Genomic DNA, 15,466 nt, shown 5'->3' with positions numbered 1-15,466 from the left:
ATTTAGGACTAATGTCATCCGTCCATATTTTTAGACTTGATTTTATGTGTACAAGTTATGGTTTCTGCAGTTTCCACATTTTACGACTTATGATTTCCACGTCAAAACTTACCTTGGCTAGAATCGACGGCATGATTTTTGTGATAAGGACCTAGGTAACATTCAGAGTCTGCAACGATTGTTTGGATATACATTATAGCAATACCGCACCAAACTATAGGCGGTTATATTACTCTATTGGTCAGAGATAACTCATCCGTCCACATTTTTAAACTTGATTTTATGTATACAAGTTACGGTCTCTGCAACCGAACTTCAACGTAACGATTTTTCAGTAAGCAGTTATGTTTCCATGCTACTTTTACTTCTATTTAACGGGTTTTCATAGCGATTTTGAGTGCAGGCAGATAGCGGTTTCGATTTCCGAGGTCTCCACATTTTAAGCCTTATTATCAGTTCGCAGTACAACCGCTACCCGTATAATGTTTGCATGTCGAGTATAAGGGTATTTAACTCAGCACTAAAATGCCAACGGACTAGCCGCAGGGCCCGGTTCTCGTCGCTATAATTAAACGAACACCTTCGCCGCAGGTACGCGATCCCCGACGTTATAATGATAGGGCCAAATTAGCCGCATGAAAGCGAGTCTAATGAATATAACGACAGACACCAAGTTAGTTGAAAAGTAAAACTAATCGTGACCGATGCAAGACGGATTGAAACAGCGCTTTCGCTCGATTCTTGTAGTGACCACATTTCATACGATTCAGTCCTTTTCATGTCACTAGAATAAGGGTGATTAAACCGACAGTGAAACGCCGCCGGCATCTTATAACGTAATAATGTAAGCTGCGTCGGATGCTGCTATAATGTTAGGAGCGAATATAGTAGAAAGTCCACGTCTACGCATACTACCGTAGTAGAACGCAATTCACGCAAAAGTCGATATTGCTTTGTGATGATTTTGATGTTGTTCCATACCGATTGGGAAGATAGGACTCCTAATTCCTTAACTAACTACATAATCTTTAGTAACGTAGTCAGAAGCATAACGGAATTTACGCAAAATCGGTATTGCTCTGCGATAATTTTTACCACTATGTTTTGATAATAACTTGCTTCCGAGAAATAGATAACATTCATTATACGTTAGATGATACTTTTCCTTTATATTCTATTATGTGTATTTAGGGCTAATGCGACATCACTATGTTGGCGACAGGCCTGATTTGAACACACTAATTTTGCAAATTAAACTTATCACCCACCACGAACACTCAGTGAAGAGCATACCCTGGAGCACCCTCATAAATGCTCTACAATTCGTGACGTATAATATATACTGAGCATATAATAAGCTGACAAAACTGATACTTGAGTACTCCGAAATGTTCCATTGTCATAATGTCCTACACCTGTGAACCAATCTTCAAGTTGCGCATTCAATGTTTAGCTCGGTAATTCCGTTATTAAAGTTGAGTATGCATAGGTACGTGCTACGCTCCCGCAAAAGTCGGTATGGAACTGCGTTAGTTTAAAATTTGTTCAATCATGAAATGCGTAACAAAATTTGACATGGTGCATTGTCATAATAATGTCTTACAACTGCGTACCGAGTTTCAAGGTGGGGAGTCGAATATTAACATGGTAATTCCGCTATTAAAGTTGACTATGTATCGTGCTACGCTACGGAAAAAGAGATTTAGCCAAAATTCTGTATCGAACTGCTTTGGTTTTAAAGGTGTTACATCATGAAATGTCTGACGAAATTTGGTATGGTGCATTGTTATTATGTCCTACAACTGTGTACTAACGTTCAAGGTGAGAATTTAATGTTTAGCATACTAATTCTGTTATTGAAATTGACTATGTATGGGTATATGCTATGTTCACGAAAATCAGATATGCGTAAAAGTCGGCATTCGACTGCGATAGTTTCAAAGGTGTTCCATCATTAGATGTGTGATGAAATTTAGCATGGTGCATTGCCATAAGGCTCTACAACTACGTATCAAGTTTAGAGTTGGTATTCAATGTTAAGCATGGTAATTCCGTTATTAAAGTTGGCTATGTATGGGTACGTGCTATACGCTCGCGTAAAACAGATGTACGCAAAAAGTCGATGTAGAGCCGCGTTTAGTTTTAAAGTTGTTCCATCATGAAATGTGTGATGGGATTTGGTATGGTGCATTGTTAAAACGACCTATAACCGCGTACCAACTTTCACGTTGGGAATTCTATGTTTAACACGGTCATTCTGCTATTAAAATTGACTATGTATAGATATATGCTATGTTCACGCAAAACAGATATGCGCAAAAGTCGGTATTCGACTGCGTTAGTTTTAAAGGTGTTCCATCATTAGATGTGTGATGAAATTTAGCATGGTGCATTGCCCTAATGTCCTACAACTACGTATCAAGTTTAGAGTTGGGATTCGATGTTAAGCATGGTAGTTCCGTTATTAGAGTTGACTATGTATATATGTACACGCTACCGAAAACAGATTTAGGCAAAAGTTGCTATGGAACTGCGTTAGTTTTAAAGTTGTTCCATCATGAAATGTGTGATGAAATTTGGTATGCTGCATAATCACAATGCCCTGGAGCTCATTTAGATACTTTTTTTTTAAATGTAGTTACACATTCTAGTTGTTTTGGTGCAAGGAAAAAATCATTCGATAACTCGATACAACTAGTGTAACACGAGTTGATGTAATTTCCTCATTTGTATGCATAGCCTACATGAAATTGGTTACCGAATTTTTCGATTAGTTTATATTCCGTATTTTAATTAAAACTGAAACTGTTAAGTACTATTTGAAGTGTTATAAAATGTGAAAAAATGTACAAGTAGAATTATTAATATGTCATGAATAAGTAAATTTTATTCTTAAAATATTACATGAGACAAAACATGCGAGCATCCATTATCTTGATAATGCCATTGCTATAGATGTCAGTCCGATTCCGACAAACACGAGTCCCTTCCAAACTTTATTGTAGTCGAGAGCGGTATTGTCAAAGAATCCTACAAAGCCATCCTACAACAAAAATAGAAGCTTTAATGATCATACGGATGAAAGTTATCGTATCGGGAACCGAATTGGAAGGTAAAGCTGAGTTTCATCATCGAGAGATGATATGGGCTCTGGGGAGCGGATACACTATATATCTCAAGCTAAAAGATAATTTATAAATCCTAAGCAAAGCATGTAAATCACCCACCCATCCTCCATTTCGCACTATCCACTTTAGTCTTCTGCTAGCAATGTAATTTCCGACTGTCTGTATGATAGCTTCTATATGCTCCCCATGATGTTCATCCTCGTTCTTGCGAGCAAGAATGCTACCGAGCACAAAAAGGGAGACAATCCTACCCCAATTTTCTTTGGTATCTTTGCAAATTTCATCAGCTATCATCTGGAACATTCGCTCATCGGGTAAATATTCTTTATATTTTTCATTGACTTCTACATCGCTATAGCGGAGACGTTTGGAGACTGCGTTTAGGACAGTTCGATGTCGCTCGAACATTTCATCCCCAACTCGACGTAAGGTTCTCTCTGCTTTCGTATTTACCTTAACGCATGAGCCATCGAGTTCGTACATGATAAAATTCCTGGTCAAGGAATATGCTTCGGATATAATCTCATCCTTTTCTTCAGCGATCGAAGGTGATACTCGTGTAATTCCATGCTTTGAGGAAAATAGCGAGTCGGAGCTTATTTCGAGATCTAAGCTACTTTGAAAATGAGGATCCTAGAATTTGCATAACTTTCATCTATATCGTACGATGCGTTTACGCGATCCAGAATGACTTATGGCGATGAAAAATAGCAAAAATGGTCTATTGAGCATTGAGCACGGTTCAAGAACTATGCTATTTCTGTAGGCCTATACTTGCACAAGTTACAAACGCGGTATCGTAAATTAGTATATATTACTAAAATACAAACTCGGACGAAATCATGAATGCGTAGGACTTACCTTAAACATATATTGTGTACAAACAACTTTTTACAAGAACTATAAAATTCCACTCCTGGCGCTGCGGTTTAGCTCAAGCGAACGAGTATTTCGGACTTTAGGAGTCAAATTGTCTTATGGTAAATTAACATAGGGAGAATTAATCAGAAAATTTTGTAGAGTATACTCTATACTGTAGGCATCGATACATTGAGTGAAATGGGCTTCCTTAAATTAAAACGGGTAGAATAAATCGAAACAGTTTGCAAAGTCCCATTAGGCTTCAAGACATAGCTCATAGGCTGAGATCATAGCCTAATAACGAGGGCTTCGAGTGGGATGTTATAGGAAGCAAGAAGAATCGTTGTAAAAGTGCTGAAACCTAATTACATCTGTAATTCCGTCATTAAAGTTGACTACGCATAGGTATGTGCTAAGCTCCCGCAAAACAGTTTCACGCAAATGTCGGTATAGAACTGCGTTAGTTTTCAAGTTGTTCAATCATGAAATGCGTAACAAAATTTTACATGGTACATTGTCATAATGTATTACAACTGCGTACCGAGTTTCAAGGTGAGGAGCCGATTATTAACACGGTAATTCCGTTTTAAAGGTGACTATGTATAGGTACGTGCTGCGCTATGGATAACAGATTTAGCCAAAAGTCGGCATAGAACTGCGTTGGTTTTAAAGGTGTTACATCATGAAATGTCTGACGAAATTTTGGTATGTTGTATTTTCATAATGTCCTATAACCGCGTACCAAGTTTCAGGGTGAGGATTTGATTATTAGCATGGTAATTCCGTTATTGAAGCTTACTATGTATAGGTACGTGCTACGCTAGCGAAACACAGATTTACGCAAAAGTGTGTAGAGAACTGCGTTAGTTTTAAAGGTATTGTATCATGAAATTGTGATCAAATGTGGTATGATGCATTGTTATTACTTTTACTTCTAATTAACGGGTTTTCATATAAATCTGCTTACTTTTGTAACTTTGTTTTGTGAAGTAAAGAGTAGTTTACCGAATAAGTAGTTTACAAATTCATACGATTTTTCTTGTTACGTCCCGGGATAAAATGTAATTTTTCGCTCTTTATTTTTTATTTTTTAATTAGTATTCAAGAATGTGTAACTACATTTAAAAACGTATCTAAATGAGCTCCAGGGCATTGTGATTATGCAGCATACCAAATTTCATCACACATTTCATGATGGAACAACTTTAAAACTAACGCAGTTCTGTAGTAACTTTTGCCTAAATCTGTTTTCGGTAGCGTGTACATATACATAGTCAGCTTTAATAACAGAATTACCATGCTAATATGTGACTCCTCACCTTGAAACTTGGTACGTAGTTGTAGAACATTGTGATTATGCAGCATACCAAATTTCATCACACATTTCATGATGGAACAACTTTAAAACTAACGCAGTTCCATAGCAACTTTTGCCTAAATCTGTTTTCGGTAGCGTGTACATATATACATAGTCAACTCTAATAACGGAACTACCATGCTTAACATCGAATCCCAACTCTAAACTTGATACGTAGTTGTAGGACATTAGGGCAATGCACCATGCTAAATTTCATCACACATCTAATGATGGAACACCTTTAAAACTAACGCAGTCGAATACCGACTTTTGCGCATATCTGTTTTGCGTGAACATAGCATATATCTATACATAGTCAATTTTAATAGCAGAATGACCGTGTTAAACATAGAATTCCCAACGTGAAAGTTGGTACGCGGTTATAGGTCGTTTTAACAATGCACCATACCAAATCCCATCACACATTTCATGATGGAACAACTTTAAAACTAAACGCGGCTCTACATCGACTTTTTGCGTACATCTGTTTTACGCGAGCGTATAGCACGTACCCATACATAGCCAACTTTAAAACCGGAATTAGCATGCTTAACATTGAATCCCAACTCGAAACTTGATACGTAGTTAGAGCCTTATGGCAATGCACCATGCTAAATTTCATCACACATCTAATGATGGAACACCTTTGAAACTATCGCAGTCGAATACCGACTTTTACGCATATTTGATTTTCGTGAACATAGCATATACCAATACATAGTCAATTTCAATAACAGAATTAGTATGCTAGACATTAAATTCTCACATTGAACGTTAGTACACAGTTGTAGGACATAATAACAATGCACCATACCAAATTTCGTCAGACATTTCATGATGTAACACCTTTAAAACTAAAGCAGTTCGATACAGACTTTTGTTGCACCATGCTAAATTTCATCACACATCTAATCAAGGAACACCTTTAAAACTAACGCAGTCGAATACCGACTTTTACGCATATCTGTTTTGCGTGAACATAGCATATACCTATACATAGTCAATTTCAATAGCAGAATTACCGTGTTAAACATTGAATTCCCACCTTGAAAGTTGGTACGCGGTTATAGGACATTATAAAAATGCACCATACCAAATCCCATCACACATTTCATGATGGAACAACTTTAACACTAACGCGGCTTTACATCGACTTTTTGCATACATCTGTTTTGCGGGAGCGTATTGCACGTATCCATACATAGCCAACTTTAATAACGGAATTACCATGCTTAACATTGAATACCAACTCTAAACTTGATACGTAGTTGTAGAGCCTTATGGCAATGCACCATGCTAAATTTCATCACACATCTAATGATGGAACACCTTTGAAACTATCGCAGTCGAATGCCGACTTTTACGCATATCTGATTTTCGTGAACATAGCATATACCCATACATAGTCAATTTCAATAACAGAATTAGTATGCTAAACATTAAATTCTCACCTTGAACGTTAGTACACAGTTGTAGGACATAATAACAATGCACCATACCAAATTTCGTCAGACATTTCATGATGTAACACCTTTAAAACCAAAGCAGTTCGATACAGAATTTTGGCTAAATCTCTTTTTCCGTAGCGTAGCACGATACATAGTCAACTTTAATAGCGGAATTACCATGTTAATATTCGACTCCCCACCTTGAAACTCGGTACGCAGTTGTAAGACATTATTATGACAATGCACCATGTCAAATTTTGTTACGCATTTCATGATTGAACAAATTTTAAACTAACGCAGTTCCATACCGACTTTTGCGGGAGCGTAGCACGTACCTATGCATACTCAACTTTAATAACGGAATTACCGAGCTAAACATTGAATGCGCAACTTGAAGATTGGTTCACAGGTGTAGGACATTATGACAATGGAACATTTCGGAGTACTCAAGTATCAGTTTTGTCAGCTTATTATATGCTCAGTATATATTATACGTCACGAATTGTAGAGCATTTATGAGGGTGCTCCAGGGTATGCTCTTCACTGAGTGTTCGTGGTGGGTGATAAGTTTAATTTGCAAAATTAGTGTGTTCAAATCAGGCCTGTCGCCAACATAGTGATGTCGCATTAGCCCTAAATACACATAATAGAATATAAAGGAAAAGTATCATCTAACGTATAATGAATGTTATCTATTTCTCGGAAGCAAGTTATTATCAAAACATAGTGGTAAAAATTATCGCAGAGCAATACCGATTTTGCGTAAATTCCGTTATGCTTCTGACTACGTTACTAAAGATTATGTAGTTAGTTAAGGAATTAGGAGTCCTATCTTCCCAATCGGTATGGAACAACATCAAAATCATCACAAAGCAATATCGACTTTTGCGTGAATTGCGTTCTACTACGGTAGTATGCGTAGACGTGGACTTTCTACTATATTCGCTCCTAACATTATAGCAGCATCCGACGCAGCTTACATTATTACGTTATAAGATGCCGGCGGCGTTTCACTGTCGGTTTAATCACCCTTATTCTAGTGACATGAAAAGGACTGAATCGTATGAAATGTGGTCACTACAAGAATCGAGCGAAAGCGCTGTTTCAATCCGTCTTGCATCGGTCACGATTAGTTTTACTTTTCAACTAACTTGGTGTCTGTCGTTATATTCATTAGACTCGCTTTCATGCGGCTAATTTGGCCCTATCATTATAACGTCGGGGATCGCGTACCTGCGGCGAAGGTGTTCGTTTAATTATAGCGACGAGAACCGGGCCCTGCGGCTAGTCCGTTGGCATTTTAGTGCTGAGTTAAATACCCTTATACTCGACATGCAAACATTATACGGGTAGCGGTTGTACTGCGAACTGATAATAAGGCTTAAAATGTGGAGACCTCGGAAATCGAAACCGCTATCTGCCTGCACTCAAAATCGCTATGAAAACCCGTTAAATAGAAGTAAAAGTAGCATGGAAACATAACTGCTTACTGAAAAATCGTTACGTTGAAGTTCGGTTGCAGAGACCGTAACTTGTATACATAAAATCAAGTTTAAAAATGTGGACGGATGAGTTATCTCTGACCAATAGAGTAATATAACCGCCTATAGTTTGGTGCGGTATTGCTATAATGTATATCCAAACAATCGTTGCAGACTCTGAATGTTACCTAGGTCCTTATCACAAAAATCATGCCGTCGATTCTAGCCAAGGTAAGTTTTGACGTGGAAATCATAAGTCGTAAAATGTGGACACTGCAGAAACCGTAACTTGTACAGATAAAATCAAGTCTAAAAATATGGACGGATGACATTAGTCCTAAATACACAAAATAGAATATCTGAGAAAAGTATCAAGATGCGGCAATCAATGCAGTGATGATATAGCAATGGATTGATGATGTGGCACTATAGGCGTGGCGCTTGATGATGTGGCACAGATGACGTAGCAGATGAATATACCCTTCGGGTGTGAAAATGGGCGTGGCAATTAGGATGACGTGGCGCTCTCTGATTGGCCTGCGTATATTTGATCCACCCTCACTACTGAGGAGTTCTCACACTTTTACTTAGCACGGCCTTGACGGACCCGAAAGCATAAAATTCTTACTTATATCATTCATGGCATATCTATTACCATCGTTACAGCAGTTGATATGAGGTAAACCTTTATTCAAGCCAATGCAATAATCAAACATCCACTCGGAAAAAACACGCCCAGAAAATGGGCTGAATCTTTCAGAATCATGCCTGTGACTTGACTACAGGAAAATGCATAATCATTATGCCAAATGTACAGATCAGGTCTCTCCTTCACTCATTTCAAATTCTGCTGATATCTATTGATTATCCCAATTCCGGCCTGAAAGTCGTCTACTTTGTAATCGTGTGAATGATGAATTGTCGTATTAGCGGTAAAGTCAGGATTTAATACCCGGTTTTTAGCATATTCCTCGTGATATTGATTGATGTTTCACGGACCCCTCAAAACTATTTGGTGACTCACAAGGTACAGCAATACTCATTATCTGCCGAGAATTTGTCAAGCCATTGAATTTTCCAGGGTAGTAACCGCATTGGAATAGATACATGCACTCGAAAACTTCTAGATTCATCAAATCTTGTATATTTGACTCATCACATATAATAATAATGCGGAGAATCCGATATCTTAGTTTTTGAAGTAAATCATCGCTTTTTCTGCTCGATGCATCCCAGAAAGGATTGTCATATTGTAATTTTGATTGTAATAATAATTAATGGGGCGTCAGTAAAACCCAGCGTGCCAGTTATCGGTTAACAGTGTTCCTTAATCACGGGTTCGCGAAGGACTATCAGCGGGTTCACAAAACCTCCTAATCCGTACTTTTTTAATTAGAGAAATCACGTGGCCGTTTCTCTTCATGACCGCTGAAACTTAATAACTCACATAAACAGAACGGCCGTCGGAGATGAAATATTCCACTGTGCAAACTCATTTTAATTGCCAAATTGCTCATAGCCTATCATTACAAACAATGCTGTTTAAAGATGTTTTGTTGACGTTTTAGAATAGAAATGTTTGTAAAATCCGTTTTCTCCTGTGGTATGCATTACCGCTATTCCAGAACAATTTCAAGATGAACTGCTAGATATCAATCACTATGCTGGACGTTATATGTTAACTAAAAATCGCTTTTTCTATCATACATGCCGCGATGATACCCAAAGGTGTCGTCGAAAGTGTCATGCGTTGTTATTACATCCGCCACTAGCTATCTTTGCGCAAATCGATTTTCGGCACTTGTTCATATTAAACAGACGTCGCGGATTTTCAAGGCACGACCGCATATTTCAAGAAGTTAAGATACAGAATCAGCTTTGAAGTAATAAACTTATTCCCACTTCCAACATAAATAGATTGGCTGTGATGTTATTTTTAATAACGGTCATCTTGTTGTTGTTTATCACTAGCCTACAGCCGACATTTCAGGACAGACGACGACGGTTGCACGGTGATAGAGCTAAAATTGAACTAAACCTTTTGGGGTCCGCGGGGGTCCATGACGGTCCAAAACGGTTCTGCTAAGACAAAAACGTTGAAAACCACTGACTTAAAGAAATGAAGTGAATAGAATATGGTGGCCGCGTCGAGCAAGTGCAAGTGGAGATTAAGCAGGGGTTAAGCAGCCGTAGACTCGCAGCCGCGCCACTATTGATGACTATTAATTCAAATAGCGAGGAATGAGGATAGTTTGAATTTTCATTTAGCTACCTCTCCATCACGGTGGCTTTCCCAAGAAAATGGCCTCGGACAAAAACATTTTCCCGATTTCATGTTTAATTTGAGACCACATCGTATTTAGACTTTAGAGTGCAGTGCCCCTTTATGATGTATATAATATTCGTTAAATTTGTTGCGACAAATTCCTTCGCGCTGGGCGCGATTGCACGTGGTTAGTTTTTTTATACTCAAGGTCACTGAATCAGTTTAATAATATTATCATCATTTCAAATCACCATAAAACTGCGAGACAATGAAAAGATAGGAAGGTGTCGTAACGACTTGTGGTAGTTTTTGAAAAATTAAATGTGGAGGGAACGATAGCCAATATGCGAGACATGCAGAAAATATGGCTTGACCATGAAAATGTCCCAACATTTGCGTTACATAAATTAGTTTGAATTCACGACTGTCCAACTGATTTCTCTAGAAAACACCGTCTAAGACCTCTGCGATTCTTCAGTGTATGGGTGTACAACGAGCGGGTGCGGGCCAATGAGACTAATTTCTTTTGAGGTCGAGGTCGTCGGGACACATTAAGATGTGAAGGTTTGGCCAACCTACTGCTGGGAAAGTGCGGTGGCAGAAAGATCAGCAGTAACAAAACCTCGGCCTACAATTACCGTCGCTGCTTGGCAGTCAGTCAGCACCGAATAATCCCGTCCTTGCAATCTGACTAGACAGTAGTACAAATGCGTCGCACAGAGGCGTGTAAATCTCTCCAATTTGAAATCGCGTGTATCAGACATGTTTCGTAGAGCTGTATTTCTTATAAATAGTGTATGCGGGTTCTCTGCGTCTCACATGCCCGTAAAATGGTAGCATGCTAATGATAAAAATGCATTATTTCTGATGTGAAAGGCTTGGGTCGCGTGATGTCACTAAGCCTCAGAATTTTGTCGCTGTTTAAAAAGTTTAACAACCGCTGCTACATGGTTATTGAACTGTTATGAACTTTCAAGATGGATTGCGCTAAAAAGCCGAACACACGGCATCTTGACTTTCTCTGCTCCTCTCATTTACTCGAAACACAGAAAATGGAAAATTGAAAGAAAATAACTAAGCACAAGTTGGAGCAGCCTATCATAAGTCAGCGAGCTCTAATATGACTATTCTCCTTGAGAGCTTTGAAGCTTTTTTTTCCAAACCATCAGGCAAAAACATCAAAACAAACATGTGGATTCGCACATCTTCGACAAACTGGGACCTCATGGGTCATTTGTGCCATACTCTAAAAAAAACTCCTGCGATCAAGCATTTTTCAATCACATAAAATATGCTGTATTTTGCATAGGAGTGCTGGAGGGTTCTTATAAAGACCTGACCCTTCAAGCACCAGTGATGAGCATCGGAGCGGAGTCGGAGTGTTTCCGGAGCGGAGTTTTGCCAATTTTGTGATACTCGGAGTGGGCTCGGAGTTTACAGCAGATATTTATCCGGAGTTTTCCGGAGTGTTCTAAGTTTTGCCCCCGATATCTTTCGATAGCTCTAACCAGAAGACACTATTGACTACAAACCAAAACACAGACAGCTGACACCTTGCAAAGTTGTAATATGACGGGTAACATGCAAAAATGATTGCCAAGTGCATAAAAAACAGCCATCTGCACTGTAATTGGAGACTGGAGAGTAACCTAGTGATCTAGCAAGGCATTTTCGTTGAGCAGTGTCTGTAGTTCACAAAATTAAAGGCGCCCAATATCATTCGCAGTGCATCATTTGCTCCCTGCCTTGAGATGCAGTCTGTGAATCCACAGCTGAATGTCACCATATTATGAGATAAGATCTCCAGAATCTTCCACGTTGCAGTTTTCTAAAGTCACATTCCTCCTTTCGTATTTGTTTGGTGACTGATTTTCATGCCACCCCAGTAATTGTGCGAAACATTTACAATCAGCAACATACAGCGGGGCTTCCCTATGGTACAACCTTTAGCTATCCTGATTTTTCCAGCAAGTTCATGATCATAACGGAATATATCCCATTATCCTGATGACATTCAACATAGTAATAGGTCCATTTTGTGAAAATGTATTCCCAACGTTGGTATCAGTTGAAACAAGATAATATCCGATACCACTTTTGTGATAACTTTTCGCAACTTTCATCGTACTTGCAATTTGCAGTGAGAGATATCGATAATAAGTGTTACATCAATATTACCTTTATATCTGAGAAATATACATACAACAAGCAAGTTTCTGGATGGAAACAATAATAACTTATGCAATGTGTGGGGCTGATGCACGAAGCAACGTAACTCGTAGAAATGCAAGGCCAAGGACATAGGAGCATGCGCATTTTCCGCCCGCATATCTGTTGTCATGGTGCACACTCTAGCCCATGACGACAATACCATACAAATGATCGTATGACCGAAGCCTCATATGACTCATATTTCCGACTGTTAATCACAGGCCTTATGGGTATTCTTTCCGGCAATCTTCCCGCTATTTCAGAGAAACGATCCACCGAATATTAGCTTTTTAGGATTACATCAATTTTCATTCTTCAAATCTGAAACATGTGGCTCACCGATAACTATATTATACACCCGCCTTTAAACCAATTAAACTGTAGCCTGGTATATAATGACAACAACCAAGGCTTCATCTTGCGATTATTTACTTTATTAATTCTCAGGCCATTTTCTACTAAGTAAATATCACCTTATTTCATTCCTCCACTCTTAATAATACCCCTGGGATCGATTCTTTACACAAAATAACTTCCGGGTTCGGTGATTGCCAAAAATGATATCCCAATCTTCGCAATACTTGAGGTTGTGCGCTCACCACCTTCTGTCGATGTCTATCTTTAATCTCAGCACGCCTATTTGTGAAATGTATATAGCGGCGATTCATTGATTTTAATTCGCCCTGTATTATGGACTTCAAATTTTCTTGTTTAGTTATGTGGAATAAAGCGTCGTTACCTTCATATTCATCATATTTAGGCGTCTGTCCAAGAGTATGCCCATGTGCCGCTGCTACCCCCGTCTCGTTTAAAATTGCACGTCTGCAATTTAATAACACCTTTTTCAATTCGTCAATCGGAAAATTGATGTCGAGACTTTCAAGCAATATTAATTGAACTTGTTTCCATGGGTGGTAGCCATTTTGCACATATTTACAAGACTCATGCCTACAATGTTGTAGTACCCGTCGACATATTTTTTCTGCAATTTTTTTTGAACTCACTTCACCCCCAGTTGTATCGCCCCCTTGATTATCAGCGACCACCGTCCACACGCCTGGGTCTTGGTCGTCCGCCGCGAACTGCATCCAATAAGATCGAGACAGACCATCCGATGTGAACACTTCATCTGTTTTCAAATTAATAACTCGTTTTATCTGAAAACCGGACAAATAACTCAACCATCGTTGTAATAACAGATCAGGGCTAGGATGCTTTCCCCGGCTGGTCATCCTCTGAAGTAGTCCATATACTCCAGCGTTATCTGTGATTATTGTAAAAGGAGTACATCGTAAGGTAGTTTGCCATTTTTCAACCGAATCACGAAGTGCCTTCAATTCTTTAGTACAAGCGTTATACGCCCGCGCGGTAGAAGTGACCCACTTATGGCTATAATACGCAAGAGGATACACCGTGTCGAAAGGGTGTGTGGCTCCCAGTTCTGTTTGGAACATTACTGCCCCAAACCCAACGTCTGAAGCATCAGTTTCCACGAACAATGGCAATTTGGGATCAAAATGAAACAAAATCTGAGGATCATCAAGACTATGCTGGATTATTTTAAAATCTTCTAAAAGTTGCCTTGTCCAAAATACGGGCGTTAATTTTGCCCTCGTCGCAGGCACATTGCCCGTGAGCGAATCAAAGTTCGCTAGTTTTACGCTTAGTTTTGGTACGTGATCAGAAATATACCGTATAGATCCTATCCACCCACGCAATTCGTAAATATTTCTTGGGGGTGCCATAGTTTTCAACGCAAACAAGCGTTGAGGTTGGATTTCAATATTGCGGCCGGTTATTGTAGAACCCAGCAGTTCGATTTTTCGTTTACCAAAATAACACTTATGTACACTGACTGTCAATTTCATTAGTGCAAGTTGCTCGAATACAATTTTAAGAAGGAATAAATGATCATTCACATTTTTTGTACATAAAAAGATATCGTCAATATAAGCCTCAATTGGGTTTGAAAGTAATTCGTCCTTTCTACCTTGGGATTCCATATAAGCCTTATATTTTTTAAGAACTGGTTGTATAACCCCCTCTAAAATGTTAATAGTAAATAAAGCCCCGCTAAATATTAGCCCCATGGGTAATTTCCGATATCTTATATAATGCCCTTTTACCGCAATACCCAGGAAATGTCTTGATTCTTCGGCCACGTCAATATGAAAATAAGCCTTCTGTAAATCGATCAATGAGAGGACTTCGCAACCTTGAGCCAATTGCTTCATATCGCTTACTAAAGGCATATTTATTTCCATTATTCGGATTTTCGAGTTTAACGGCTGTAAATTCTGCACTACACGCCATTTCTGGGTCCAGCCCCCAGATTTCATTTGGGCGCTGTTCACCTTTTGCGGAACCACAAATATAGGCAACATCCAATCCGCAAACCCAACTTCTGCAATACCAAGATGCAAAAATTTGTCAATTGCTTCTTCCAAAGCAGTCGATTGTTCTTTACCCCTTAAATTATAAGGCGAAGACACAAAAGGAGTAGTCGACTCATCTTTTAGTTCTATTTTACATGGATACATCATGGCCTGCTTTCCCTGTAGATGCCCGACGAGATCTTCTAATTCCGCGGCGAACGGCTCATACACCGCTCTCCATGTTTTTTCGTCTATAATAGCATTGGCGTCGTCATTTAGATCGGGCTGTTGGAATGGCGTTTTTGACAGCAATACGGATTGCTTACGAAGTTCTTCCAA

At 38.9% G+C, this 15,466-nt stretch overlaps 2 long non-coding RNA genes across 4 annotated transcripts in view; one reads left to right on the top strand and one right to left on the bottom strand.

The window, feature by feature from the left end:
* Nucleotides 1–15,466, top strand: part of LOC145444995 (uncharacterized) — a 38,564-nt gene that overhangs the window by 5,007 nt on the left and 18,091 nt on the right. The gene's annotated exons all lie outside the window — the stretch shown is intronic.
* Nucleotides 1–15,466, bottom strand: part of LOC145445049 (uncharacterized) — a 199,089-nt gene that overhangs the window by 179,778 nt on the left and 3,845 nt on the right. The window lies entirely within an intron of this gene.

This window comes from Botryllus schlosseri, chromosome 1 (genome assembly GCF_051294905.1).
Source record: "Botryllus schlosseri isolate E-star chromosome 1, Bs_hap1, whole genome shotgun sequence".
Taxonomy (NCBI): domain Eukaryota; kingdom Metazoa; phylum Chordata; class Ascidiacea; order Stolidobranchia; family Styelidae; genus Botryllus; species Botryllus schlosseri.
Note: the sequence above shows the minus strand (reverse complement) of the source record. Positions and strands in the feature narration are given on the sequence as shown.